Source organism: Mastomys coucha, unplaced genomic scaffold (genome assembly GCF_008632895.1).
Source record: "Mastomys coucha isolate ucsf_1 unplaced genomic scaffold, UCSF_Mcou_1 pScaffold18, whole genome shotgun sequence".
NCBI classification, from domain to species: Eukaryota; Metazoa; Chordata; class Mammalia; order Rodentia; family Muridae; genus Mastomys; species Mastomys coucha.
The window spans coordinates 43,378,716-43,391,851 of NW_022196900.1; the positions used below are offsets into that span (position 1 = coordinate 43,378,716).

General features: G+C 43.4%; 1 protein-coding gene across 3 annotated transcripts in view; it reads left to right on the forward strand.

Annotated features, from left to right (window-relative positions):
* Positions 1-6,755: 6,755 nt before the first annotated feature.
* Positions 6,756-13,136, forward strand: part of Ccdc171 (coiled-coil domain containing 171) — a 323,333-nt gene continuing 316,952 nt past the window's right edge. The window contains exon 1 of one of the 3 annotated variants that reach the window (XM_031377774.1): positions 6,756-7,092. The gene's annotated coding sequence lies outside the window, so the exon portion shown is untranslated. Of the gene's footprint in view, positions 7,093-10,560; positions 10,818-13,136 lie in introns of those variants that run through there. The other 2 variants (XM_031377773.1, XM_031377775.1) reach the window with 2 other exon arrangements.

A 13,136-nucleotide genomic window follows, 5' to 3' on the forward strand; every position in this document is an offset into this window, starting at 1 on the left:
AACTTCCAAAATCTAGCAAAAAAAAAAAAAAATAGTTGTTCAATAAACTTTAAAAAGCATTTTTTTTGAGACAGGGTCTCACTATGTAGAACAGGCTGGCCTTGAATTTACACCTTCCTCTGCCTCCTAAGTGCTGAGATTAAAGTTGTGAGCCACTATGTCTTGCTCAGTAAATACTTTATGACTGAATATAAATACATTATCAGAGTCAAGAAAAATTTAAAGTGAGGAGACATTAGCAATGAAGAATCACATTATAAAAATGCAAAGTGAAAGTGCCTTTAACCACTGAGCCAACTTTCCAGCCCTTCAATTATATTTTTAGAGAGGTTTTTTTTTTTTTTTTTTTCCCTCACAGTTGCCTGTAAGTTGACCACTGCTTCTCTGCTTCTGAACCCCTCAGTATGCTTTCTCTTCTGGTAGTATTGGTAACAACCAAAAGGACCAGTGTTCTCTAAGGGCAATGTTGATGTCCTCACAGCCTTCAGAGGACAAAAGGGGGTCTTATATCATGGGCTTGGTATAAAGTTTCACTGTCAACTTTAACTACAAAGCTATGGTTTCTCTAACAGGAGTTATGATATCTAAACCCATCTTAGTTACTTTTCTGTTATTGTGAGATACCATGACCAAGGCAACTTATAAAAGAAAGTGTTTAATCTGGGCTTATGGTTTCAGAGGGTTAGAGTCCATGATGGTGGAATAAGGGCATGGTGGGAGGAACAGCTGAGAACTCACATCTTGAATCACAAGTAGGATGTAGAGATGGTGAGACACACTGGGAATGGCAGGAATCTTTTGAAACCTCAAAACCCATCCCTAATGACATATCCTCTCTAGTCCTTCCCAAACAGTTCCACCAACTGGGGACCAAGTATTCAAACATATGAGCTTATAGGGGCCATTCTCATCAAACATTAAAGACATACACTGAAATGTGACTTTTCCTAAGGTTGGAAACACACATGGCTGAAAGCAGTCCGCTGTGGACTTACATGGCTCCCAACTTACCCTCATTGCTGAAGACTGCCCTGTTAGCATCCATGTTTCCTTTGTCTTTTGGGAAAATCTGCCTTCTGAGCGCCAGAAAAGGTCTTTCCATGGCAGACAATTTTTCTTCCTGGAAGGATTTTTCTATACATTTGAGCCTTAACCAGAAAGTCTGTAGTGAGCGTTGGGAGAGGAAACACATGTTGAGTAGGACCATATCTATATATTTTTCAGATCTTTATAGCAGAATAAAGAGCTTGGAGAAGCTGTAATGACTAGATCACACACACACACACACACACGCACACACACACACACACACATTGTAATTGTTAGTATCATAAAACATCTAGTGCTGGTTAAAGTAGCAGGAAATAGACATTCTCATACCTCCCCAGGCCAGTGCATTCTTCCCGGGAGGCACTCTGGTCTGTATAAGTAATTCCAATACGCCATCAAATACTTCTCAAAATTCTCAAAATCTCATCACAGAAATGGTTGATCAAACAAATGTGAGTGCCTTACTTTTGCTGCTTTAATGAAGACTGTCACAGTGAGTGTCTCAAATAGAAAATTAGAGCCAGGGCTGGAGAGATGGCTCAGTGGTTAAGAGCACTGACTGCTCTTTTAAAGGTCCTGAGTTCAATTCCCAGCAACCACATGGTACCTCACAACCATCTGTAATGGGATCTGATGCCCTCTTCTGGTGTGTCTGAAGACAGCTACAATGTACTCATATAAATACAATAAAGTCTTTAAAACAACAACAACAAAAAGAAGAAGAAGAAGAAGAAGAAGAAGAAGAAGAAGAAGAAGAAGAAGAAGAAGAAGAAGGAGAAGAAGAAGAAGAAGAAGAAGAAAGAAAAGTAGAGCTATTGATTCCTATGGTTTTTGAGTTTGAGCTGAGTAATATTACAGAAGCCCTAAAAGCCAGAGAAATAACTAGGACAGGATTCACGGTGGGACACATCAGCAGGTTGTGATCACAGTAAGGCAGTTTCCTGTAGGGTACATTTCCTCCATTTCCCTTTCTCTCAGTCTTTGAGATATGCTCTTGCCACATAGCCAAGGCTGGACTGGAACTCACTTTGTAACCTAGGTTGGCCTCCAACTTGCCGTTCTGCAGTTGTAACCTCTGGAGGGCTGGGACAATAGGCCCACCGCACCATGCCTTGTTCCTTGCTTGGTTTGAAAGTTCATTTCATTTTTATTTGAATACCATCAGTTCACCTTTCCACTCACCCAGGGAAGGGTATCTTAGTTGCATCCAAGTTTTGTGTCTTGAAGGGATCTGCTCGGAACATTTGTGTGCGGGAGTCTGTGTGGATATGTTTCCCAAAGTGCATGATTGTTTGATTGCATAATAAGGGTATGTTTAGTCTTATAAAACAAATGAAATAAAAATAAAAATGGGTGAAGTATCTTTCAAAGTAGCTGTAGCATCGTTTCCTACCAGGAGTGACAATTTCTTTTGTGTGTGTGTGTGTGTGATGAGGGAGGGTAATAGGTATTGACATTGGGTGTTTTTTTAAAGATTTATTTATTTATTTTATGTATATGAATACATTGTAGCTATCTTCAGACACACAAGACGGCATGGGATCCCTATTACAGATGGTTGTGAGCCACCATGTGGTTGCTGGGAATTGAATTCAGGACCTCTGGAAGGGCAGTCAGTGCTCTTACCCACTAAGCCATCTCTCCAGCCTCCAAACTTTATTATTGAGTTTTAAGTGTTCTTTTTATATTTTGGTATACTAAAGATTTAACTTGGTTTTCTGTAATTATCCTCATTTTAAAAATCACTAGCTACTATCAAAACAAATGGTAAAGATATATTGCATTTGTAGGAGTTACTTATCAGTGGCTGTGATAAAATACATGGGTACAGGAAGCTTATGGAAGGAGTTTACTTTGGCAATACGTGGTAGGCATGGTGGAAGGAGTTCACATCCTCAACTGCAAGCACAAAGCAGATTGGAAGGGGAGGCTTTCAGCACTCAAAGCCCTCTCACAGTGGGGAACTTCCTTCAGGAAGGCTTCACCTCCTAAGCATCCCCAAACAGTACCATAAACTGGGGACCAAGGGTGTATGAAACCCTAGAGAGGACATGTCTCATTTAGGATGCCACGACACTGTTCAAAAAGTGGAATAAGCTATGTGTGGAGACACAGGCCTTTAATCTTAACCATAGCACTCAGGAGGCAGAGGCAGGTGTAGCTCTGTGAGTTCCAGGCCAGCCTGGACTACATAATGAGTTCTAGGAAAGCCAGGGCTCTGTAGAGAGATCCTATCTCAAAACAACAAAAATAAAAAAGGAAAGAAAATTGGAATCAATGTTACTTAGCACATAACTAGGCACGTAGTCTATGCTTTATAATGGTACCTGCATTTAAAGCCTTCCTATTAAACTGTGTATCTTAAGACTTCACCTAAGCCGATGCGTACTTACATCTTTTTCTAGCTATTCCCGGTTGTATGTTTTCCACGGCCAGTATGAATAAGAAGGAAGCTCTACTTTAACCTGGAGGAAGCACTGCTAGAAAGGCAACAGGAAGCTCATAAATGGCTTTTGCTTGACACAGGAGAAGTCTGAGTTTTATCATGTAAGCAACATGGTGACACTAGAATTAATCAAGACAGCTACCCAGTGAAGAACTATGCTTCAGAGAGGAAACTTCTGTTACAGCATATGGAGGGAACAAAAAGCCAGAGCCACCCAGAGCAACAATTAGGCCAAAGCTTTTCAGCTCTAAGACCTGATACCAAACACCTTCCTAATGAAGCACCTGGTGCCTGAGCCCTCTGCGGAGGTTACAGAGGGGTCAAGGCGAATGAATCAGGGCTTAGCTCTGAGGCTTGCACAAGGAAATCTGCCTGACACTCCGCTATACCACAGAACCACGCAAGTGCTTCTAGGCCTCCTTTTGATTTTTTTTTTTGTGTTTTTCCATCCTTTCATCTTATAGTTGTCAATTTAAAAAATGTCCCACATGTGAATTGCTATGTGCACAGAAGAAAGGAATGAGTGACTGATTACAAGTGTCTGGGTAGGAAGAAACAAGCACCAGACTAGGCACAGAGAGAAGATGGAAAGCAGAGAGGGAAGGCAGAATTCTCGAATGTAGGAACTGAGATCTTGAAGGCAAGGGAAAAGAGTAAAGATATTCTGTATGATTTTTTCCCTGAGAGTTTAAGGTTTATGAACAGGACACAGAAGAGTAGTTCGGAGAGTTTATGGTAAACTGGGAAAGTTAAATTTAGATATTTTGATGTCAATACTACCAGCTAAGAGTGGCATCATGACACAAGCCTGTAAGTGCAGCACTGGGAGGCTAAGTCACAATGATAACCAGGCCAGTTTGGGCAGTGTAGCAAGACCCTGCCTAAAACAGGGAAGAAAATGAACCTAAGAACCGCACTATTACCACGTACTGCCAGACATTAAAGCAGAACTGTTGAACTAAGAGTTACAAATTCAAACTCAGATATTAATATCAAAAGTTCAATACTTTGCATTTGCTTCAGCAGGACTGAGTAAGCTTATCAGGTACCAAGTGAAGGCTGAGGGCACTTTCCTGGCAGAAAGCCGGGTGAGAGGTGAGAAAGTGAGTATTGATCCTCACATATGCCGGAGAGAAGTCTGCTGAAGGCTCAGAAAGCCAAAGGGTCTTGGATTTGGTGATGAGGTCATCACCAAGGTTGTAAGCTGCTTTGAGGGAGTGGTGAGGGTGGATCTAATTGTTTCTCAAAAGTGCTGGGAGAAAGAGAAGGGGATGAGTGACAAGGGAAGACAACCGGAAGTGGGGTAGAGAGCATCTCACTATAGATAGCCTTAACCCAAACAGGGGACCGCAGAAAATGGACCTGTAACCACCAGGGAAAAATAAAACCCTCTTAAGGACTCTGAGGTGATTGGATTTATTGTGTAATTATTATAAGTTTCATTAGCTTTGTTGCTAATATAACCTGAAAGGCTCTCTGTGATCCGGGTTGAGCATATTTCTCTAGCAGATCTTTTATATTTTTCTCCTCTGTACACCAAGTTTCTATTTTTCAAAAGCCTCCTGCTTTGGTTTCTGTCTCAGTTTGCCGTTACTTCGGTGAACCTATTATTACTCTGCCTTCTCACACTAGACTTTACATTCTCCACAAGTCACTCCCACATACTCAAGGTTGACTTTAACAGTTCCTTTCTCTGATCCCGGGCCGTTGTACTTTATATCTTGTATTTTTATTATCTAGCTCCATGTTGGGTACATGCACTGCATTCTATAAATGCTAAAGACCAAGTAAATGAAGTTTGTAAGGATTCATGTCACCCAGTTTTTCTTAAAAGTGTACAATGTAATATATCAAACCCTTACTTTTGCAATGTAACAGTCCTTCTGTGATGTTACTAAGACACGATAAGTTGATGTGTGGCCCATGTTTTGTAAACCCAGTGCTCCGGCGGATAAGGCAGGGGATCCATAATTTGGGGCCTGATTGGGCTACACAGGGAATTAAAAAAAAAAAAAAATCCACCCAAACCAAACCAAGAAAACAAAACAAAACAACAACCTCTTCTACCCAAACAAAAACCTTTCAAATAACAAAACTAAACCACATATAATTTTTAAAACGCTCTCATCTTCCAGGACTGTCAGGCCACACCGAGAAGCCCTGGTAGTGGTGGTGGTGGATGTAATCTTGTTTTTTGAAAATTTCCATTTGATTCCTAAGTAGAGAGGGCTACTTTTGTTTCCTTCAGTTTGTTTCCAAAGCAGTTATCTTTGCTGGCTAAAGCCTTAAGAAGCAAGGAAGACCTTTTCAAAACCAAACAACTGACCTCGAACCAATGAACGTTTCTCAGCAGTGCAAGAACCAAGGTTTTAATTTATTTGCTTTTAGGACTGTTGGCTTTCCAGAGCGAGAGCAGACAAGAACCCCAACACCTGGTTCAGGCTGATTACAACCAACCCGGGACAAGTTGAGCATAAAAGGCTCATTTTGTTTGAACACTGGGGGAAAGAAGGTAGTGGTGGTAGGGATAAAAACCTTTCATCAAAATCCCGCCATTTTGCATTGTTCTTTAGGGACTAGGCTTTCAAAAGCCAAGGAACAAAAGAGGATTTGCTTTTCCAATCCTCTGAAGCGGCTACTGGGAGAACCAAAGCTCTTTATAAATCGTGGGCGAGGAGGGGGGAGGGGGAGGGGCTGAAATCTAGCAGAGATGGAGCACAAGGGAAGGCTCCACGGCCTTATTTGCCAATGAATCCGGTTCTGCAATATTTGTAATCAAAGACGCTCTGCAGCATCAGAGCACCGACCTACATTCTTCCCACCCAAGCCGAAATTCAAAAGAAATCGATGGGAGGAGGAGACTGGGCAGGCGGAGGGCGCTGAGAATCTGCCACCTGTGCCGAAGCCGGGGCAGACTCTCCCTGGGGACCCTGGCATGGGCCGTGGTCCTAGGGGGTTTCTTGGGTCCTGAGAGCCAGCTAGGAAGGCGGTTTACAGAGCAGGATCGGGTTGCCACCCTCTGAAATCAGGGAAAAGGCGTCCGAGGCTAGAAATTTGCACGTCAGTCGGTTGCGGGTGTTGCGAGACAAGAAGGCAAAGGATTCTGGCGCTGGAGCGCGCATTGGGCGAAACACTAACTCGAACCACTCGTGCGGTCTGCGCACGCGCATCCACCCCCGGCGCATGCGCAGGCTAGTCCGCCTGGCGCGGGAGCGCGCGCGGGGCTTCGGGCCCGCGCTTCTATCGCAGCGCGAGCCCGCGTTCTCTGAGGACGCGCGTATCCTGGAGCTGGGGCTCGGGCGGCGGACGGGAGGGAGGCGGGACGCTGGGGACGCGGAGGCGAGGGGCGGATCTGCCGGGGCGGGGCCAGGGAGGCGGAGAAAGTCGCGGCAGCCCGGAGTCCTGTCGCGTGTTCCCAGCCCCCGGAAGTGGCCGTTGTAAAACTTCACCTCGGAGACTTTCTCCATCCTGGTCCTAGAGTCTCTCGGCTTTCCTCAGTTGTCACTCTGTCTCCTGAGGGTTGCCTGACCTCCCACCCCGAGACCTGAAGCTGCCTGGGGGTCGTGGGTGTGCAGGCAGGACCACGCGAGTCCGAGGTAACCGCGGGCTGTGGGTGCATGGAGACTAGCGCCCGGGACCGGGAGGTGCTGAGAGGAGACCGGGCTTGCAGTGAGGCTGAGGGCTGCTAGCGGGTGCGGACACGCCTCCAGCTCGGTCGCCCAGGCTCTCCGCCCTCCTTGAGGAAGCCGAGTATCCTCGCTCTACTCTGAGCATCCATGGGGACCAGAGTCCTCGGAGCTCTTTGGGATCAGTACCCAAGGATCACGACTTTTTTTTTTTCTTCGTGTTTTACCTTACTTTCATTTAAATGCTAACCACACTTTAGGCACCCTATAAACGTTTGATAAGCAAAACAATGAGTTATGCAACTTCTGCCTCCCCACCTGGTCGCTTAGAAAAGTCAGCTGTGAGTTTTTAAAGCTGAATTTTGTGTACAAGTATCCCACACCCCACCCCACCCCTTTGGACTGTTTAATCATGTACGATATTCATCTTAGGCGAAAACGTAACTTAGAGACGATATCAAACTGCTTCTAAGACTTTACAAGTTGATGTTTTATACTTCTCGTGGTATTGGAGAAAAGAAACTACCGTTTTGTTATTTGTATTTAACAGTGCTTAGTAACGACCAAACAGTGATAGAGCCGGAAATGTAATACTTTCCAGCTAAAGGCAGAGGAATGAAGCCAGTGCAACGGGATACTGGGAAAAGTGAAGGCTCTTGTCTTAGCCTGGAGCTTTGTGTGTAAATCCTGGCTCAGCCGTTTATTAGCTGTGACAGGCAAATCGCCTAACGCCTGGACCTTAGGTTCTTTATGTCAGAATAGGCTTAGTCTTTCAGGCTCCTTTTACTTTTTGTTTGAGTTTCTTTGTCCTAGGCTTGTTTTATGAAAAGAATCACATATCTCCTTCGCCTCTCTTCCTTTTTCTGGGATTGGATGAAAGGTGGTCGAGACTGAACAAGAATCATAGGCTCAAATCATAGTGTTCTGCTATTGAGCTGCACTCAGCTCTTCAGTGCCCCCTTGCCAAGTGAAACACAACCGCTGACACTCCCACACAGGTGTCACGACTACCCACACAGGTGTCACGACTAATGAAAGCAAAACTGCATAGAAAGAAAAAAAGAGAGACGGACTTGGTGTTAGGGTTTTCTTTACTTTCCTATCACTTTGAGAGCAAGCAGATGAGTAAAGAAAACAGTATTTGGTTAGACACCCAAACTGAAGGTAGTGGAAGTCATGAACGCAGGTTGTAAGTTCCTTTCATCTTTAATCAAGAGTGAAAAGGGACGAGGGGCTGACTTAAATAGTTGATGAAACCTGATGCTTGTTGGTGAGTTGGTGTTCATCAGTTGAAAGGGGGAGGAGAAGGAGAGGCCAGGCTATGTGCCCAGGGAGGCATAGGCTGTTCCCGATAAATAGAGCCCGGAGGCTGCTGGGCTGTCTTCTTGGTACAGAATCATTAGAAGTCATCAAGATATCAGTATGGCTTTTAATTCTTCTAGTGAATATCTTGGTACAAATCATTCAGCCCCTGGGAAACCCAGTTTTCTCATCTGTGAAATGGGCAAATAGTCTCTGGAGATTAAGGGGAGGATGAGATCAAGCATGCTTAGTTGTGTGTGTGGCACATAGTAAGTGTCCCATACTGGGCCCTGACTTTTCCCCCACACCTTTTCCCTCTGGGCTGTGTGACTGAGAGGTGAGCATGCTGAGGAGGAAAAGGAGGAAGGCTTGGACAGGAGGTGGGAAAATGTGTGCCGAGATGGCCAATGAGTCCGAAAAGGCTGGATTGATGGTCTTAAGCACCCATTTTGCTTTTGCAAAATGTGGGGTAAAATTTTTTCTTCTTTAATTTTTTTTAACCTTGCTTGAGTTGCCTTTCTTTTTTATGATGCTGGGAAAAGAACTTAGATTTCCCTATTCAGGAACTTGTATTATCCTTAACTGATTTTTCTCTTTCCTCCCTTCCCCTCCCCCCTTCCCCTCCCCTCCCCTTTCCTCCCCTTCCCTCTCCTCCCCTACCCTCTCCTCTCTTCTCCCTCTTTATTTCACTTTATTTCTAGTTGATTATTCATTTCTTTCATATTTATTTTTATCCTGTGTACATGAGTGTTTTGCCTACATATATGTCTATACCCTATGTGTGTGCAATGCAGTACCCTCATAGGCCTGAAGAGGGCTTTGGATCTCTGGAACTGGATTTACAGATGGTTGTAAGCTGCTATGTGGGTGCTAGGAATTGAACAGGGTTCTCTGGAAGCAGCCAGTACTACTTAATGGCTGAACCATCTCTCCAGCCTCCTCTTTAAAAAAAAATATAATTCTACTTATTATTATCATGTGTGAGTGTATGGACATATACCGTGGGGAGTATGCCTATGTTATTGAGTGCATGTGTAGATCAGAGGTTAGCTTTGTGCAGTTGGGTTTCTCCTACTTTATGTGGGTTCTGGGGCTAGAACACACATCAGTAGGCTTGTGTAGCAATCACTTTTATATGATGAGCTGTCCTGTAAGCCCTCTACTTGGTTATTCTTAAAATGAAAACCTGTTTTATCATGATTATTAATAATTATTATTATTAAAATTATGTGTATATTTGTGTTTGTTGCGTATATATTTGTGCATATGAGTGGAGTCAGAAGAGAGTGTAGTGTCCTCTAGAGCTGAAGTTACAGGCAGTTGTGAACTGTTATGGGTGCTGGAAAGCAAACTTCATGCTCTTAACTGAGATGTCTCTCCAGCCCTTGGTTATTCTTTGCCAGTCTTCCAGAATTCATTACATCCTTTTGAGTCCTTTTGCTTGCTTCCTTCACCTTGAAGTTTAATACTTTTTCACAAGATTTATTTTTTACTTTAACTGTGTTTGCCTGTACTTTGTATGGAGTATGTGCACGAGCTTGCATGTTCCCTTAGGGCTAGCCCAGAAGCTGGAGTGACAGGTGGTTGTGAGCGCCTGCTATGCTGTGGTTGCTGGAACCTGACCTCGAGTCCTTTGTAAGAACGGTGTGTGCTTTTAACCACTGATCCATCCTTCCAGAACCCATTTTCCCTGTTATTTATTTCTCTTTTGGGGCATTTTTGTCCCATTAGCTTTTATGTTCCTTTCAATTTAATTTCCATGACTTAAGTCAGGTTTTCTTTTATTTCTAGTTCTTTTTGATTCTTGTCCTTGTTCCATTTAAATTTTTAATTTTTTTTTTAAATTTTTGTCCTCAGAGACAGTGTCTCAGTATGTAGCTCTGGGTGGCCTGGAACTTACTGTGTAGACCAGGTTGGCCTAAAATTCACAGAGATCCACTTGTCTCTGCCTTTCAGGTGCTGGGATTAAAGCCTGCTCCACCATGATCAGACTCACCTTTTTTGTCTTTATCTTATCTCTCCTTCCTCCCTCCCTCCCTCTCTCCTTTCTTTCCCTTCCCTTTCCCTTCCCTTCCCCTTTCCCCTTCCCCCTTCCCCCTTCCCTTTTCTCACTGTGTATTTCTGGCTGCCTGGAACTTGCTGGGTAGACCAGGATGGTCTAGAACTCACAGAGATCCCCACCTGTCTCTGCATCCAAATTCTGGAATTGAAGGTCTGTGACACCGTATCTGGCACTTTTGTGAGTTTCTCTCCTTCCCTCTGCCCCCTTTCCTCCAAGTCAAGATCCCTCTGTGTAGCCCTGGCTGTCCTGGAACTCTCTGTAGACCATGCTGGACCTGAACTTGGAGATCTGCTTGCTTCTGCTTGCCGGCTCCTGAGAGCTAGCACTAAAGGTATGCACCACTGTACCCCTTGCCTTTTCCTGATGTTTTTTAGTTATTTTAAAACTGTTCATCAGTCTTGTGGATATATCTTTCATACATATATAGTACTCTATGTTTTTTTCTTTACTCTGTGACTACACTCTTTTCTTTTGCTTGCTCGCTCGCTTGCTTGCTTATTTATTTATTTATTTATTTATTTTTGTTTTTTTTCAAGATAGGGTTTCTCTGTAGCCCTGGCTGTCCTGGAACTCACTCTGTAGACCATGCTGGCCTCAAACTTAGAAATCCACCTGCCTCTGCCTCCCAAGTGCTGGGATTAAAGGTGTGTTGCCCCCACTGCCTGGCTCTTTTGCTTATTTTTATGGGAGATGGGAAGACCTACAACTTGAGAGTGAGGCAGGGCTCAGGTAAACTTACCTAACCTCATAAAACAACTTCATAAAGCCGGGCGGTTTCTTTCTAGCTGGGCGGTGGTGGTGCACGCCTTTAGTCTCAGCACTTAGGAGGCAGAGGCAGGTGGATTTCTGAGTTTGAGGCCAACCTGCTCTACAGAGTGAGTTCCAGGACAGCGAGAGCTATACAGATAAACCCTGTCACAGAAAAAAAAAAAAAAGCTGTTTCTTTCTGTATATTAATGCTATGGGGGCTTGCTTTTGAGGTCTTTCTGTTTCCTCCTCAGTTTGGTTGGAATATCTTTTTTTCTCCCTCCCTTTCTCTTTCCTTCCCTCCCTCCCTCTCTGTCTTTCTGCTCTGCTTAGTAGACACAGAAGTTCCTCTCCAGTGCAGGAAAGACCTTAACAGGACCCTTCTGAGAGGTCATCAGGCTGAGCCAGCTCTTTCATGACTGTTTTACAAAGTGCGCTTCAAGTGCCCACTGTTAGAATGGGCAAAGCTCTCCCACTTTGATCTACTGTTCTCAAATAGGCCTGCAATAAATATCGGCTTCTTCCCCAGGGTTCTGTCACATGCACCCTTGTCCTTTTGTTCTCTAAAGATTCCCACTGCTTCTCTGTGACTTTCTTGGCTGATGGTGTTTTGCTAAGTGTTATTCATGGTTGATTGGATTCTCTAACTGCTTGCCTTCATTTTACAGATTCCCTTATTTACATTAATAAGGAAATTATGCTATAGAAAATAAGCCAAGCATGGATACTCACACCTGAAAACCAGCACTTGGGGGTTGGGGGTAGGAAGATCAGGAGTTTCAGACCAGTCTTGAGTACATAGCAAATTCGAGACCAACCCAAGCTTCATGAGACTTTGTCAGAAAAACAAAAACAAAACAAAACAAAACAAATCAAACAATTAGTGAGGCATGGTGGCTTATGCTTTTAATCCTAGTGCACAGAGGCATTCAGATCTCTGAGTTCAATGCCAGCATGGTCTACATATTGAGATTTAGACTAGCTAGGGTTATACAGTGAGAATCTGTCTCAAAACAAAACAAACCAAAACCAACCAACCATCCAACCAACCATTCGGCCAACCAAATCTCCTCAAACTGAAAACAAAAACAGAAACAAAAATCAATGAAAAGCAAACCAAGAGCTTTAAATCAAGATACAGAGGTGGTTTGAGAGCACCTTCCTTCTCTGTTCTCTTGTCTCATGCTATTCAACTTTTACCCTTGTATGAATTACTTTCAAGCTCTCAGTATTAGCTCTATACTGTTATATAAAAAGTTACTGCAGAGTTAGTGTTTTAAAGCTAGGCACACTCTGAACATTGCTTTATTAAGGCGTGTTCATGGGGGTGGGAGGAGTGAAGATGTGTAGTCCTCCTTCTGCTTACTACATTATTTGTGTGAATGGTCTGATCTGGAGACTGGGGGACTCTCTCTGTGCTTCTGTAGAAGCCTATGTCTAAAGACTTTAGATTTAAAGATGTTAGGTGCCAAAACACACAGAAAAAAAATGAGTTCTTTCAATTTGCTTTTATTGAAACAAACTCAGTAAATTTGATAAATTGTTTCTTCTCCCACGTTTCTTCCCAAGATAAAGAAAAATAAAACAAAAATAAACATTTTTAAGGTTGCTAATATCTAAAAAAATTTCTAGGTGCTGGAGAGATGGCTCAGGGGTTAAGAGCATTGGATGGATGTTCTTCCAAAGGACCTGAGTTCAATTCCCAGCCCTGAAATGATGGTTCACAACCATATTTAACTCAAATTCCAAGGGATTTCACTTCCTCTACTGACCTTGGAGGACAACAGGCACACATGTGGTATACAAATATATATGCAAGCAAAGACTTATAAAAATGAATAAAAAATTTAAAAATTAAGAGTTACTTTTGTTATTTGTGTGTGTGTGTGTGTGTGTGTGTGTG